We start from the raw sequence: 12,165 nt of genomic DNA, 5'->3' as shown, positions 1-12,165 counted from the left end.
CGTGCACACTTCCATAAGAATTTAGGGAATTCAGTTGCAGCTCAGGGGCTAAGAATCCTGCATTAGTAACACAGAAAATTTTTGAAAGCTTCCGTGGGGTGTTATTTGACCACATTAGCCTGGGTTGGGTCTTGTTGGAGAACGTTCCTCTCGATGCTTGAAGTATTTCTAGAGAAAACTTTCAGACTTTTAAAATCTTAGGAGAGAAAATAAATAAATAAATAAATAAATAAATAAATAAATAAATAAATAAATAAAATAAGTTCATTCTAAGGAGAGGAGCTCTCAAGTCAGGGTCCCCTCCAGAGAGAGTTTTGTGAAAAGGATTTTTTAAACGGTAAAATCCTGCTGGTCCTACAGATACAGACGATCACGTGTGCTGGGAGTAAAACATTCTTGTGAATGAAGGACGCTCCGCTCCCGCGAACCAGCAGGCCGCTGCCCCACTCGCCCTAGACCACTTGCCAGGAGGCCAGGCTGCGCCTCTCACCCCGTTGTGCAGGGAAGTGGGGCTGCAGGCTCCTCTGCCCTCCCGGAGGAGCGAGCGCGGGCCCCTGACGGCCTTGAGGGCTTGGGGCTGCGCGTTCCTGGTTCCACGCGGCACAGGCCCCAATGGATCTTACGTTGTAAAACCGAAAGGTCAGGCCTCCCGGCAGCGGGTTGTTTACAAGGAGCTACTTGTGCCCTACAGGTGCCCCCGGCACAGCCCTGCACACCACGGGGCCCTCATGCGCACACAGACCCGCGTGGACACCTCCCAGCCGGCGCCCAGGTTGGCCGAGGATGCGCCCAAGCGCCGTGGGAAGTCAGTCGGACGAATGTGCCGGGCCTCTCGGAGGAAGCCGCTGCCGCCGCATCGTTGGGACAGACGGTGAGACAGGTGCCCGGGGGCTGGTCTCGGGGCAGCAGGGCCTTTGTGGCTCAGTGGGTGAAGCGTCTGCCTTGGGCTGGGGCCTCGATCCCCAGGTCGGAGCCCACGCCCGGCTCCCTGCTCGGCACCCCCTTGTGCTCGCTCTCTCTTCCTCTCTCTCAATAAAATAAAATAAAACATAAAGAATAAATAAATAAATGGCACTGCAAACCCCAGACAAGCCGACGGTTCCAGAATCAGGGCAACGTGACAGGCCATGGCGGAACCATGCGGTGTTTACGGAGCCCGGGCAGCTGTGCCCCGGACCAGGGGCCGCACTCACTCCGCAGTGGGGTGCCGTCTCGGCAGCGGGGTGCTCACGCACAGACCCGCGGGCGCAGGGCTGCAGCTCCCTCGTCTGCAGCGTCCCCCTAGGGTCCTGGCACCTGCCCCCCTCCGCTTTTCCTGCAACATTGCTCCCCTCCTCCACCACCCAGGTGGAGACCAGGGGCTGCGGGATGGCTTTCTTAGCAGTGACCTTCATCACGTAGCTAACCCGCCTCCCCTCTGGCTGCACTGAGCTCTGCCTCGGTCTCCCCACCGCCCTGCTCCACCCAGGACCATGGGGTGCGCCAGCCCCTGCCCGGGCCGTGGTGGGAGTCAGGGAGCGCGGGAGGTCTGTGTAGACGCTGGCTCTCTGGGACAGCAGCAGACTGCGCATCCAGGGCCCAAGGGCTTCCCAGGCTCCCCAGACTCGGAGCTGTCGGGACTCACCTAAAGCCTCTGGGTAAGAACGACCCCGCGTGAAAAGGTGCAGCCGCGGTGGAAACTGTATCATGAGGCCTCACAAGGGACACATGCAGGAGGCGCCGGGGGGCCCAGCGGCTTGAGCGCCCGACTCTAGGTTTCAGCTCAGGTCATAATCTCAGGGCTGCGCTCACAGGGCATCTGCCTCTCCCCCACTCTGCCTCTCCCCCTGCTCTCACTCTCGCAAATAAATCAATACATCTAGAAAGAAACAAAAGAAGGAAGGAAGGAAGGAAGGAAGGAAGGAAGGAAGGAAGGAAGAAGAAGAAGAAGGAGGAAGGAAGGAGGAAGGAAGGAAGGAAGGAAGGAAGGAAGGAAGGAAGGAAGGAGGAAGGAAGGAAGGAGGAAGGAAGGAAGGAAGGAGGAAGGAAGGAAGGAAGGAGGAAGGAAGGAAGGAGAGAAGGAGAGGGAGGAAGGAGGAAGGAAGGAAGGAGGAAGGAAGGAAGGAGAGAAGGAGAGGGAGGAAGGAAGGAAGGAAGGAAGGAGGAAGGCAGGCAGGCAAGGCCTGCTCAGCAAGCCCCTCTCTGGGTATTTGCACCAGAGTCACAGGCAGGGACCTGGGCGCACCCGTCCCCTGGCCTCCAGCTGGGTGCTGCACCCCTGCATGGCCCTCAACAGATGGAGGATAGGCTGAGTGTGGCGCGTGTGCAGCGGGTGTTACCCTGGAAAGGGAGGCCGGTGACACCTGCCCCAACGGGCATGAACCCGGAGGACCTGGTGCCTGGGGAAACGAGCCAGGCACAAGGTCACGCGTGCACCTCCGAGGGGCCCTGGGGCGTCGCATCCTCAGAGGCCGAGAGCAGGTGCTGGGCGCCAGGGCTGGAGCTCGTTGACCAGCGAGGACCCGCAGAAAGGGTCCCGGGACGGCTGCCGGGGGGGCTTACACGGCTGCGGGAAGGTGCTTTGTTTTTTTAAGATTTTATTTATTTATTCCTGAGAGACACGGAGAGAGGCGGAGCCACAGGCGGAGGTTGGCCGAGCCCCGCACCTTCAGGCCTGCTCCGTGGCCTGCACCGTCTGCGGGAACTGCCCCTCGGGCTCAGGGTCCCCCGTGGCCTCGGCCCCGACCAGTCGGCCGGCTGGCCCTGTGGGCGTCCAGTGGCCGTGGTTGGCAGCTGGCGGCCTGACCGCACACGCGCCAGATCGTCCACCTGCCGGCCCGGGCCCCCTTCCCGGTGACCACCGCCCCCGGTGGCTGAGGACCGGCCGCGATGCCGGGGTTGTGCAGACGGAGATGCGGGGGGGGGAACGCTCAGCACACAAGGCACGGAGCTCAGGCTGCATTTCAAATCCCCTGAACATGAAATCAGTTGACATCCAGCCGCTCCCCTCCGCGTGCTAGGGCCACCCCCCAACTGCGTCTCGAGGCTGCAAGCGTGTTCACGAGATCGAGACTCTGCTTCTTTGTCTCTGAAGCCACCATATGGGACAGACCCTCCCTCGCAAAGCGTTGTGGGCTCTTGTGAGTTCAGCGTCGGGTGTCGACCTGGCGAGACCGCGGTGCCCGCATCAGCCCAGTGGTCGCCGCGCAGGTGGTTTGCACGTGTGGTCGACAAAGAATCACTTGACGCTAAGGGGAGTCCCCTGGACAATGTGGTGGGCCTCGTCTAATCAGGGGGCGGCTCTAGGGTTTCCCGGAGGAGAAGGCATTCTGCTTCAGGGCTGCGGCCTAGAAATCCTGCCTGGGCTTCCAGCCGGAGGCCGCCCTACAGATTACTGGCACACGTGTCCCCCGTGTCTGAGAGCCCATATTTGCTGTTGGGTGGTCCACATGCCTCGTGGCCGTGGGTTCTCAGCACCGTGCCCGCGGCCACCCCCCCGGGCCTCGTCCCCACATGTCCCCACATGTCCCCAGGCCCCATTCCCAGGCCCCATCCCCACAGGTCCCCAGGCCCTGCCCCCTCACATCCCCCACTCCTTGGACCACATGCCTCGTGGCCGTGGGTTCTCAGCACCGTGCCCGCAGCCACCCACCTCTGCCGTCAGTGTGCACGGCCTCCGCCCGCCCCAGAGGGACCCAGACCCCAGCCCTCAGGGGCCTTTCGGGGGGAGCTCACTGAGGGCTCTGAGGGGAAGCACGCGGGTGCTCTGCTCTTCCCTACTGGGACTCCCGCACAGTGTTTTTCTGTTTTTCACAGATTTTATGCACGTGTTTATTTGAGAAGGAGAGAGAAAGCGCCAGTGAGGGGTGGGCGGGTAGGGAGAGGGCGAGGCCGACTCGGGCTAAGCAGATGTCTCAATTCTTGGTCGCAGCCCCAGACCTCACCCCACCAAGCCTCACCTGGAGTCCAAGACCTCATCCCTAGGAGCGGGCTGCTGGGTCACACAGCATTGCTGTTTCACTCTCTGGAAAACCACTTGGGCATAATTTTATCTCCATGCAGGAAGCCCAGGGACAATTGTAATTGCGGCCCTCTTTGCGGTTCCCCTTCTCACATCTGGTCCCTTCTGGAGAGGCCATTCCAAATTTTTTAAAGATATTTAATTTATTTTATTTTATTTTAGGTAGGCTCTGTACCCATCGTGGGACTTGAACTCACAACCCCAGGACCAAGAGTCACAGGCTCTGCTGGCTGAGCCGGCCAGGTGCCCTCGATATGATCTGCCCCGGCCCGTGACCAAGGGTGGCCGGGCTCCCTGTGTTTGCAGGATGTCCCCGCCCCGGGGTCTGGCAGGTGCTCCAAGCCGGGTGGCAGCAAGTCTGCAGAAGGGTCCCCAGGCGAGGTGCCCAACTGCTCCCGGTGCTACATCCAGAGATGCCGCGGGTGCGTCTGTGTCACCCCAGACACCTGGATGGGCCTTGGCTGGATGTGAAGGTGGCCCTAGGGGCCACCCCAGAATGTGCCCCTGTGGCCTGAGGATTAAGAAATAGCAGACACAGGGTTAACTGACAGCAGAGTAGGGCTCGCCCATCTGTGAGGCGATCTCCGCTGGTGGGAGCCTCTTCCTCCCGGCAGGTGGGAAGCCAGGTGGGGCATCGGGGCCTCAGGGGGCTTACGGGAGCTCAGAGGGGCCAGCTGCCAGTCTGAGCTTGCACCGGGTGACCCTGGGTCCCACGGACGAGGAGGGGACGGGGCCCTAGGACCCTCGGGCACTGCTCTGGACGCTCCCCAGGAGGTAGTGGGGCGCCGGGGCCAGCCGAAGTCCCCCCCCCCCTCCCCCCCGGACTCTGATGGGAAGGGGCGGGTACTGGCGCTCACCGAAGCTGGGTGACCTGCACGACCGGGGACCTCGTGTGCGGCCCCCACACAGGGCGTCAGCCTGGGTTCAGGAGGGACGCAGTCACCTCCCCTGTGAAGTGCTGGACTACATCTCCCGGGGCGCCTGCAGACGCTCCCACCCTCCTGCCTGTGATGTAATGTCCCCTCCCAAGTTGCCTGAAAACCAACTCCTGACAGCAGCGTTCGCTGGTTCCCACGGTGTAAACCCTCCTGCATGCTGGGTCACGAGCCCTCCAAGTCGTGGGTCACTGGACTCACGGTGGGTTGGGGTGGGGTTTGCATCACACAGTCAGTGAATAGAAGTATCCACTTACATTTCACCTAAAATAGAAGCAGTAAAATGTAGTAGGATCGTTGCAAAGTGGTGAGTTTTGAGGATTTATCACTTCCGCTTTTCACATAATTTGTGTGATGGTGAGTCAGTTCAGTTTTGCAGAACGGGGTTGACGACCGGCTGCTAAAATTCTCCACAGTCGACCCCAAGGCACCCGCCTTCCCGGGTGCTCCCCGGCCCGCGGAGCTCCGCCTCGACCCCAACCCTAAGGACCGGAGGCTGCGATCCCATAGGGCCAAGGACAAGGCCCTGACTTGACAGCAGTGCCCGTCTTTAGGCGCCGGCTGCTGGTCGGGTCCCGGGATAGGCCTACTTCGATTCTGGGGCTCCCTTCGCCCCCTCAGGGGTGCTGTCTCGTCACCAGGCTGGGCCTGGGGGGGCCCAGGTGCGGCAGCCTCCCCGGGGTTCACCCGTTCACTGTGGCTGCAGTCCCGCCAGCCCGCGGTCCAGAGTTTGCAGTCGTCTTCCTGGTTCGACAAGACTGCAGTCGGGCGCCGCCTGGAGCTCAGGGCTGGGGAGCGGAGCCTCCAAACTCTGATCTCGGGGGTTCCCCTAAACAAGAGGAACTGACCTCTGGCAGTTCCCGAGGCGGGAGGCCCACGATCAGGTGCCTGCTGGTTCGATGCCAGGTGGGGACCCTCCTCCACCTTCCCGCTGCGTCCTGCCTTGGGGGGCACAGGCTCTGGTCTCTTCACCTTGCAAGGTCACCAACCCCATCATGGGGCCCCACCCTCGGGACCTCATCTACCCCGACCACCCCTGAGAGGCCTCCTAAACCATCACGTGGGGGCTGGTCTCAACCTATGGGTTTGGGAGGGATGCGGACCAGGGTGGGGGGTGTGAATAACACCAACCAGTCCTACCAGGGTTGTGGAGGCTGGAGGGGCGAGAGAGGGCTGGATGAAGACCAGATCTGCTGTGGGTTTTCTTTTTCTTTTTTTTTTTTTAATGAATCATTTTTAAAAGATTTTATTTATTTATTATGAAAGAGAGAGGGCCCAAGCAGGGAAGGGGCAGAGGGAGAAGCAGGCGCCCCGCTGAGCAGGGAGCCCGACGCGGGACTCGATCCCAGGACCCCCGGATCACGACCTGAGCCCAAGGCAGACACTTAACTGAGCCATGCAGGCACCCGGGAGTTTTTTCTTTCGTTGTTGAGTTTTCACAACTCTTTATATATTCTAAGTGTGAGCGCATCGTCAGGTGCGCGCTTTGCAGGGTTTCTCCTCCCAGGCTGTGACCTGTCCGTTGGTTCCCTCGAGGGTGCTCTTTGCAGAACAGAGGGTCTTCATTTTGATAAAGCCTAATTATGCATTTGCACAATTTTCCTTTTGCGGGCTGTCCTTTTTGCATTACATCTTTGTATTCTTCAGTTTTTTTTTCTTTTTTCTGCACCAATATCTTTCTCTTGTCCTTCTGTCATCATCGGCAGGAAGGCTGGGAACTGTCACGTGCCACAGGACCTAAGATTGAGTTCGTATTTTCACTCCCTGTCCGTCTGTTGTCCAGACCTAATCACTTCTATTGATCCATGTTCAGGTTCGCTGACGTTTTCCACCCTTTCAAGTTTGCTATGGAGCCTCTCTGGGGAATTACTTATTTCTGTCATTTTATCTTATTTTATTAAGATTTTAAGTCTACAGCCAACATGGGGCTTGAACCCACAACCCTGAGGTCGAGTCACACGCTCCACCAGCTGAGCCAGGCAGGTGTTCCTAATTCTGTCGTTTTATATTTAAGTTCTAAAATTTCCCATCTGGTTCTTTTTTATAGCTACCAGTTCTTTTTTTTTTTTTTAATTTTTATTTATTTATGATAGTCACAGAGAGAGAGAGAGGCAGAGACGTAGGCAGAGGGAGAAGCAGGCTCCATGCACCGGGAGCCCGATGTGGGATTCGATCCCGGGTCTCCAGGATCGTGCCCTGGGCCAAAGGCAGGCGCCAAACTGCTGCGCCACCCAGGGATCCCTATAGCTACCAGTTCTGTGCTGAGAACACCTAGCTTTCCAATTGTCTCAACACTCTGCGCTTACTCAATGGAGCAGGGTTGTTTCAATTTATTTAAAGTAGTTGGCTACGCTATTAATTCCAATCTCTGGGACATCTCGGGGGCTGCCATCAACTGGTCGCCTTTCTCTTGAGAATTTTTTTTTCTTTTTTCTTTTCTTTTCTTTTTTTTTAGTTTTTCTAGTCCTTGTCTATGTTGGGTTTTATCCTGGACATTTGGACTATTCTAAGACTGGGTCCTATTAAAATCTGGGGAATGTTGATTTGCTTGCTATGCTTTTTTGTTAATTTTATATTTTTTTTACAGATTTTACTTATTTACTTGAGAGACTGAGAGAGGGGGAGGTAGAGGGAGAGAGAGAAAGAGACTCAAGCAGATTCCCCACTGAGCAGGAAGCCCAACAGGGGGCCTGACCCTGAGATCACGACCTGAGCCACCTAGGTGCCCGTTTTATTTTGTTTTATTATTTTTTTAATATCTTATTTATTTATTCATGAGACACACAGAGAGGCAGAGACCCAGGTAGAGGGCGAAGCAGGCTCCATGCAGGGAGCCCGATGCAGGACTCGATCCCAGGACCTCGGGATCATGCCCTGGGCCCAAGGCAGACGCCCAACCGCTGAGCCCCCCGGGTGCTCCTCATTCTGTTTTTCCAGGCATCACTCAGGCTCGCTCTGCAAGTCCTGACCGCATCTCCGATGGGCTGTGCACCTAATGTTAATTCAAATTTTGAAGGCTTTGCGGCCTATTCTTGCCTGCTCCACACATGTACCACTTGGGGACCGGTCAGGGTCCTGGGTAGTGTCTACTTTGGAGGTTAGTTGTTTTTTAAAAAATGATATTTAACTTCAATTTCCTGACATACAGTATAACACCCAGTCAGTCCGTTCTTGTAGCCTTCGCGACGTGGATTGTGTCCATTCCGGGCACGCACGGCTCAGGGGCCCGGGTTTCTCTGGCCGCGTTGCCCACAGAGCGCTTCCTGGCTCCCCGTTGCCCGGCGTCCCGGCTGTAGTGTCCCTGAGCTGCCGCCGCCACCTGCCAGGACCCAGGGATCTCCTGGCAGTGTCCTCTGGCTGGAGGCTCCCTTCCTGGAGTTTCACCCGCGTGTCTGTTCCCACTTCCAGGATTTGGGCAGCACGGGAGGAGTCACCCCGGCTCCCAACAGAAAGGAGCCTCCTGCCATATGGGTCCTGGCTGGACGTCGAAGTCTCCACCCGAAAGTCTGCTCTGGGTACTTCTCAGGGTTCTCCAAGAGCTGGCGTCTACCTTCTGTGCAGGTGCTTGGGTTGTAATTAGTGGAAGAGACGGTGGAATGTGCTGAACCCCCCCCAACTAGAACCGGGCGTGGCGGCCTAGCTTCTCTCTCTCCTTGAGGCTTGTGGATCTGAGAGAGAGAGAGAGAGAGAGAGAGAGAGAGAGAGAGAGCACAAGTGGGAGCGGCAGAGGGAGAATCTCAAGCAGCCTCGGCTGAGCAGGGCCCTGGATCTCATGACCCTGGGATCATGACCTGAGCTGGAACCAAGAGTCAGATGCTTAAGTGGCTGCGCCACCCAGCCCTCCCCCCACCCCTGTCCTGGCTTATAAGTAAAAGGGTCATAGACCAGATTTAAGGTAGAATAATTTGGAGGAATATTACTGCTTCTTGATTGGTTTTGTTTTCTAGGAGCTTCGATCAAGTTGTCAGAGGCAAGTGGATGGGATTGCTGGGGGAGAACAAGGGGAAGCTCCTCTGAGAGGGACCCTTGCCGCCCTGTCCCCCCCACAAGCAGCAACTGGGGTCCGAGTGTGCGGGACTGTGGTGCCCCGTTGTCCCCTGAAGCCTGGGAGGCAGCGGCCCTCCTGAGAACCAGCGCCCTCATGGCAGCAGAGTGGCGGAGAGGGCAGGGGGGTGGCAGGGGGTGGCAGCGGGGCACAGAGCCCACCCTGGCCCGGCTGCGAGTAGCCTGCAAGTGTGGGGGGGGGGGGGGCGCCAGAACTGGGGACACGGCCACCAGGGGGCAGCGGAGGGCGCGTGGCGGGGACCAGGAGCCGCACCCGGCGGCAGGAGGAGGCAGGCGGGCACCGCACAGTGACAGGTGCAGTGGCGCCAAGGCCCGGCCTCCCCCGGGATCGCAGGGTGGGGGCAGCGGGGTCCACAGCGGAGGGACTGGAAGGGACCTGGGGGTCCCCGTGGGGGAAAGCAGGGGCGGGGGGAGCGGGGAGGGTCCTGGTTGGGGGGATGCAGGGGGAGCGGGGAGGGGGGAAGGGGAAGGGTCCTCGTGGGGGGGGCGGGGGGGGCCGGAGCCGGGGACAGCGCGGAGCCTCCTGCAGGCAGGTCAGGCCGCCCTACCCCCACCAACACCCCCACCCCGTGTCGGTGTGAACAGGGATTGGCTTTCAGGGCTGCAGGTGCAAGAACGGGGTCGGGCTGGCAGGTGCAGGAGCCAGGTGGGCTCCCGCCACGTCCTCCCGGCCTGGGGTGCAGGTTTGCGCAGGGTTCAAGGTTAGCTGGGGTCGCAGGACTTGCTCAGGAGCAGCAGATGCCTTTAGGAGGTGAGCCCGCGCCTTCCCACAGTTTCTTCTCTTGGAGCTGAGACACCTTGGAATTAAGGGTTTCTGTCAGAGCAAGAAGAGAAATTAATTCAGATGCATGAGAAATAATTGAAATCAGCAAGATAGATTTTTAGGACAAGAGAAAGGTAAATTTTTAAAGTTACCCACAAGGTCACTTCTTTTTCAAGACTTAGGAATCACAATCAAATAAGAAACAATCGGCCACGAAAGTTCTATAAAGGATGACACTTCTTTTTTTTTTTAATTTACTTTTTTTTTTAAAGGATCAAACTTCTAATTGCCCATTGTCTGTCATTTTAATGAAGCTTTTTAATGGAGACAAAGAGGCAATTTTACCTGAAAGTCTGGAATGATTCTACCTTCCCCCTGCATCACCATAACCTTTCAAAGGGACCAGCCGCACCAGCCCGTGCACCGTGATCTCCCACACTTCAGGTTCTGGGCTCGCTCCCCTGGGGCTGTGGGTGGCTCCTAGAGCGGCCCGGCCTAGCAGGAAAGGGTTGGGGTGCATTGCAGCCGCGCTGGATGGAGCCAAGCTGGGCAGGAGGTGGGGGGTTCAGCCCCCGCCGGGGGCCTCTGCTCCCTGCCCCTGCGTTCCTTCCCTGCTCCCGCCTGCCCGGCACGCTGGCCGCCTTGCCAAGAAACAAACCTCAATTTGCAGGATGGGGTGAGGGTGGCAAAGCGCAGGTGCTGGGGCTACTCTAACCGTGGTGCAGTGATTCGTGCCCGTGGCCTGCTGTCGGCTGCACAGACCATTCGTGACCCCGTGTCCACGCAGAGCGCCCGGTGTCCTCAGCCTGGGGGGTAACTGGGCAGCTGCGTGATCAGCATCCTGATCCACAGAGACCCTTCTGGCGACTCCGTGACTCCTCTGTGTCTTCCAGAGTCAACGGCCCTCCCTACGGGGCCAAGGTGCAAGCGTGGACCGCGGAGCCCCTAGGCAGCCTCCTCTCCGGCGCGCAGGGCACCGCAGACCCGGCCTCCTTGTGAGCCTCCTGGGGTAGCAAGGGCCCCAGGCTGGGCCTCAGCAGCGCACCGCTGTCTGCTCTGGTGACGGGGCCGGGCTCCGAGGTCAAGGTGTGGGCAGGCTGCGTTCCTCCGGGCTCGCAGACGGTGTCCACGCACACGGGACCTCCCTCCGGCGCGCCTGGGAAGAGAGTCACCTCTGGAGTCCCTGCCTCTCCTGGGGCACAGTCCTGTGGATCAGGGCCCCCGGGAACCACACTTAACCTTTATTACCTCCCTGGGGCCTCGCTCCCAAATCACCCCGGGGTTAGGGCTTCAGCATGGGAATTTGGGGGCACAGTTGGATCTGTGACTCCCTCTTTCTCTTTCTCCTTATGATGTTGCTTCTTCTTTCTTTCTTTCTTTCTTTCTTTCTTTCTTTCTTTCTTTCTTTTTTTGGGGGGAGAGAGCACGAGCAGGGGGAGAGGCAGAGGGAGAAGCAGACTCCCTGCTCAGCGGGGGTTTGATCCTACACCCTGAGATCCTGACCTGAGCCAAAGGCAGCTGCTCCCCTGGTTGAAGCACAGAAGGGCAGGGGGCAGAGGCCCTGAGAGGGCTGAACCCCCCACCTCCTGCCCCGCTTGGCTCCATCCAGCTCGGCCACATGCACCCCAACCCTTTCCTCGCCAGGTCCAGCCAGGCCTGGACCGTGCTGTAGGAGCCAACCACAGCCCCAAAGGAGCGAGCCCAGCCCCCCTCCACGCCCCGTAATGGGAGCCTCTTAGAAGAGTTCCTGCTTCCTGATTACTGCTGGGGCCGCTGCAAGAGGGGCTGAGGAGCTGCCCTCCTGGCTTTGCCCTCTGATTGGCACCGTGGCCTTTGAACCCCACACTCCCTCTGCATGCCGGCCACTGAAGGGAGAGGGGCTCGGGGGGCCTCTGGGCAGCAGGCGGGGTCAGGGTGCTGGCGGGCGGCAGGCTGCCGAGGGTGCAGGGCCAAGGGGTAGCAGCATGGGGCCGCGGTGTGCACGGCGCGCTCCCCACTCCCCGGAGGGAGCCCCGTGAGGCTGGGTGACCGGGGCCTGTGGAGAGCCAGCCCCAGGCTGGCCTGGGCTCCTGCCTGGCCGAGTCCGGCTGCACAGCTCCTCTCCGAGGTCCCACCGCGGCCGGCGCCCCCGGCCTTGTAACCCAGTCCAGGCGCGCTCACTCCCGGGTGAGTCCGAAAACTTTAATTTGCAGCACAGAAGGGAGCACAGAAGGGAGCCAGGACCCGCAGGTGAGGGTGGAGGAGGTCCTGTTGTTTGGGATGAGTATTTATAGACAGGAAGCCTCGTCACCCTAGGTACAGGCGTCACCCTAGGTGGAGGGTCCCCCTAGGTAGAGGCGCCCTCGGGTGCCCACAACGTATGTGATGCAAAGGGGCTCGTGCTCCTCCCTGGGGGGAGATTT

The 12,165-nt window shown here is 59.1% G+C and overlaps 1 long non-coding RNA gene across 1 annotated transcript; it reads left to right on the top strand.

Moving 5' to 3' along the window:
* Positions 1-691: 691 nt before the first annotated feature.
* On the top strand, positions 692-8,849 carry LOC140599121 (uncharacterized). The gene is made up of 2 exons (XR_012001861.1): positions 692-871; positions 8,344-8,849. It is a non-coding gene; the product is annotated as an uncharacterized lncRNA (long non-coding RNA).
* Positions 8,850-12,165: the final 3,316 nt, after the last annotated feature.

The sequence above is a fragment of the Vulpes vulpes genome, chromosome 5 (genome assembly GCF_048418805.1).
Source record: "Vulpes vulpes isolate BD-2025 chromosome 5, VulVul3, whole genome shotgun sequence".
In the NCBI taxonomy this organism is placed as follows: domain Eukaryota; kingdom Metazoa; phylum Chordata; class Mammalia; order Carnivora; family Canidae; genus Vulpes; species Vulpes vulpes.
The sequence above is the reverse complement of the archived record's forward strand: the minus strand, read 5'-3'. Positions and strand labels throughout refer to the sequence as shown.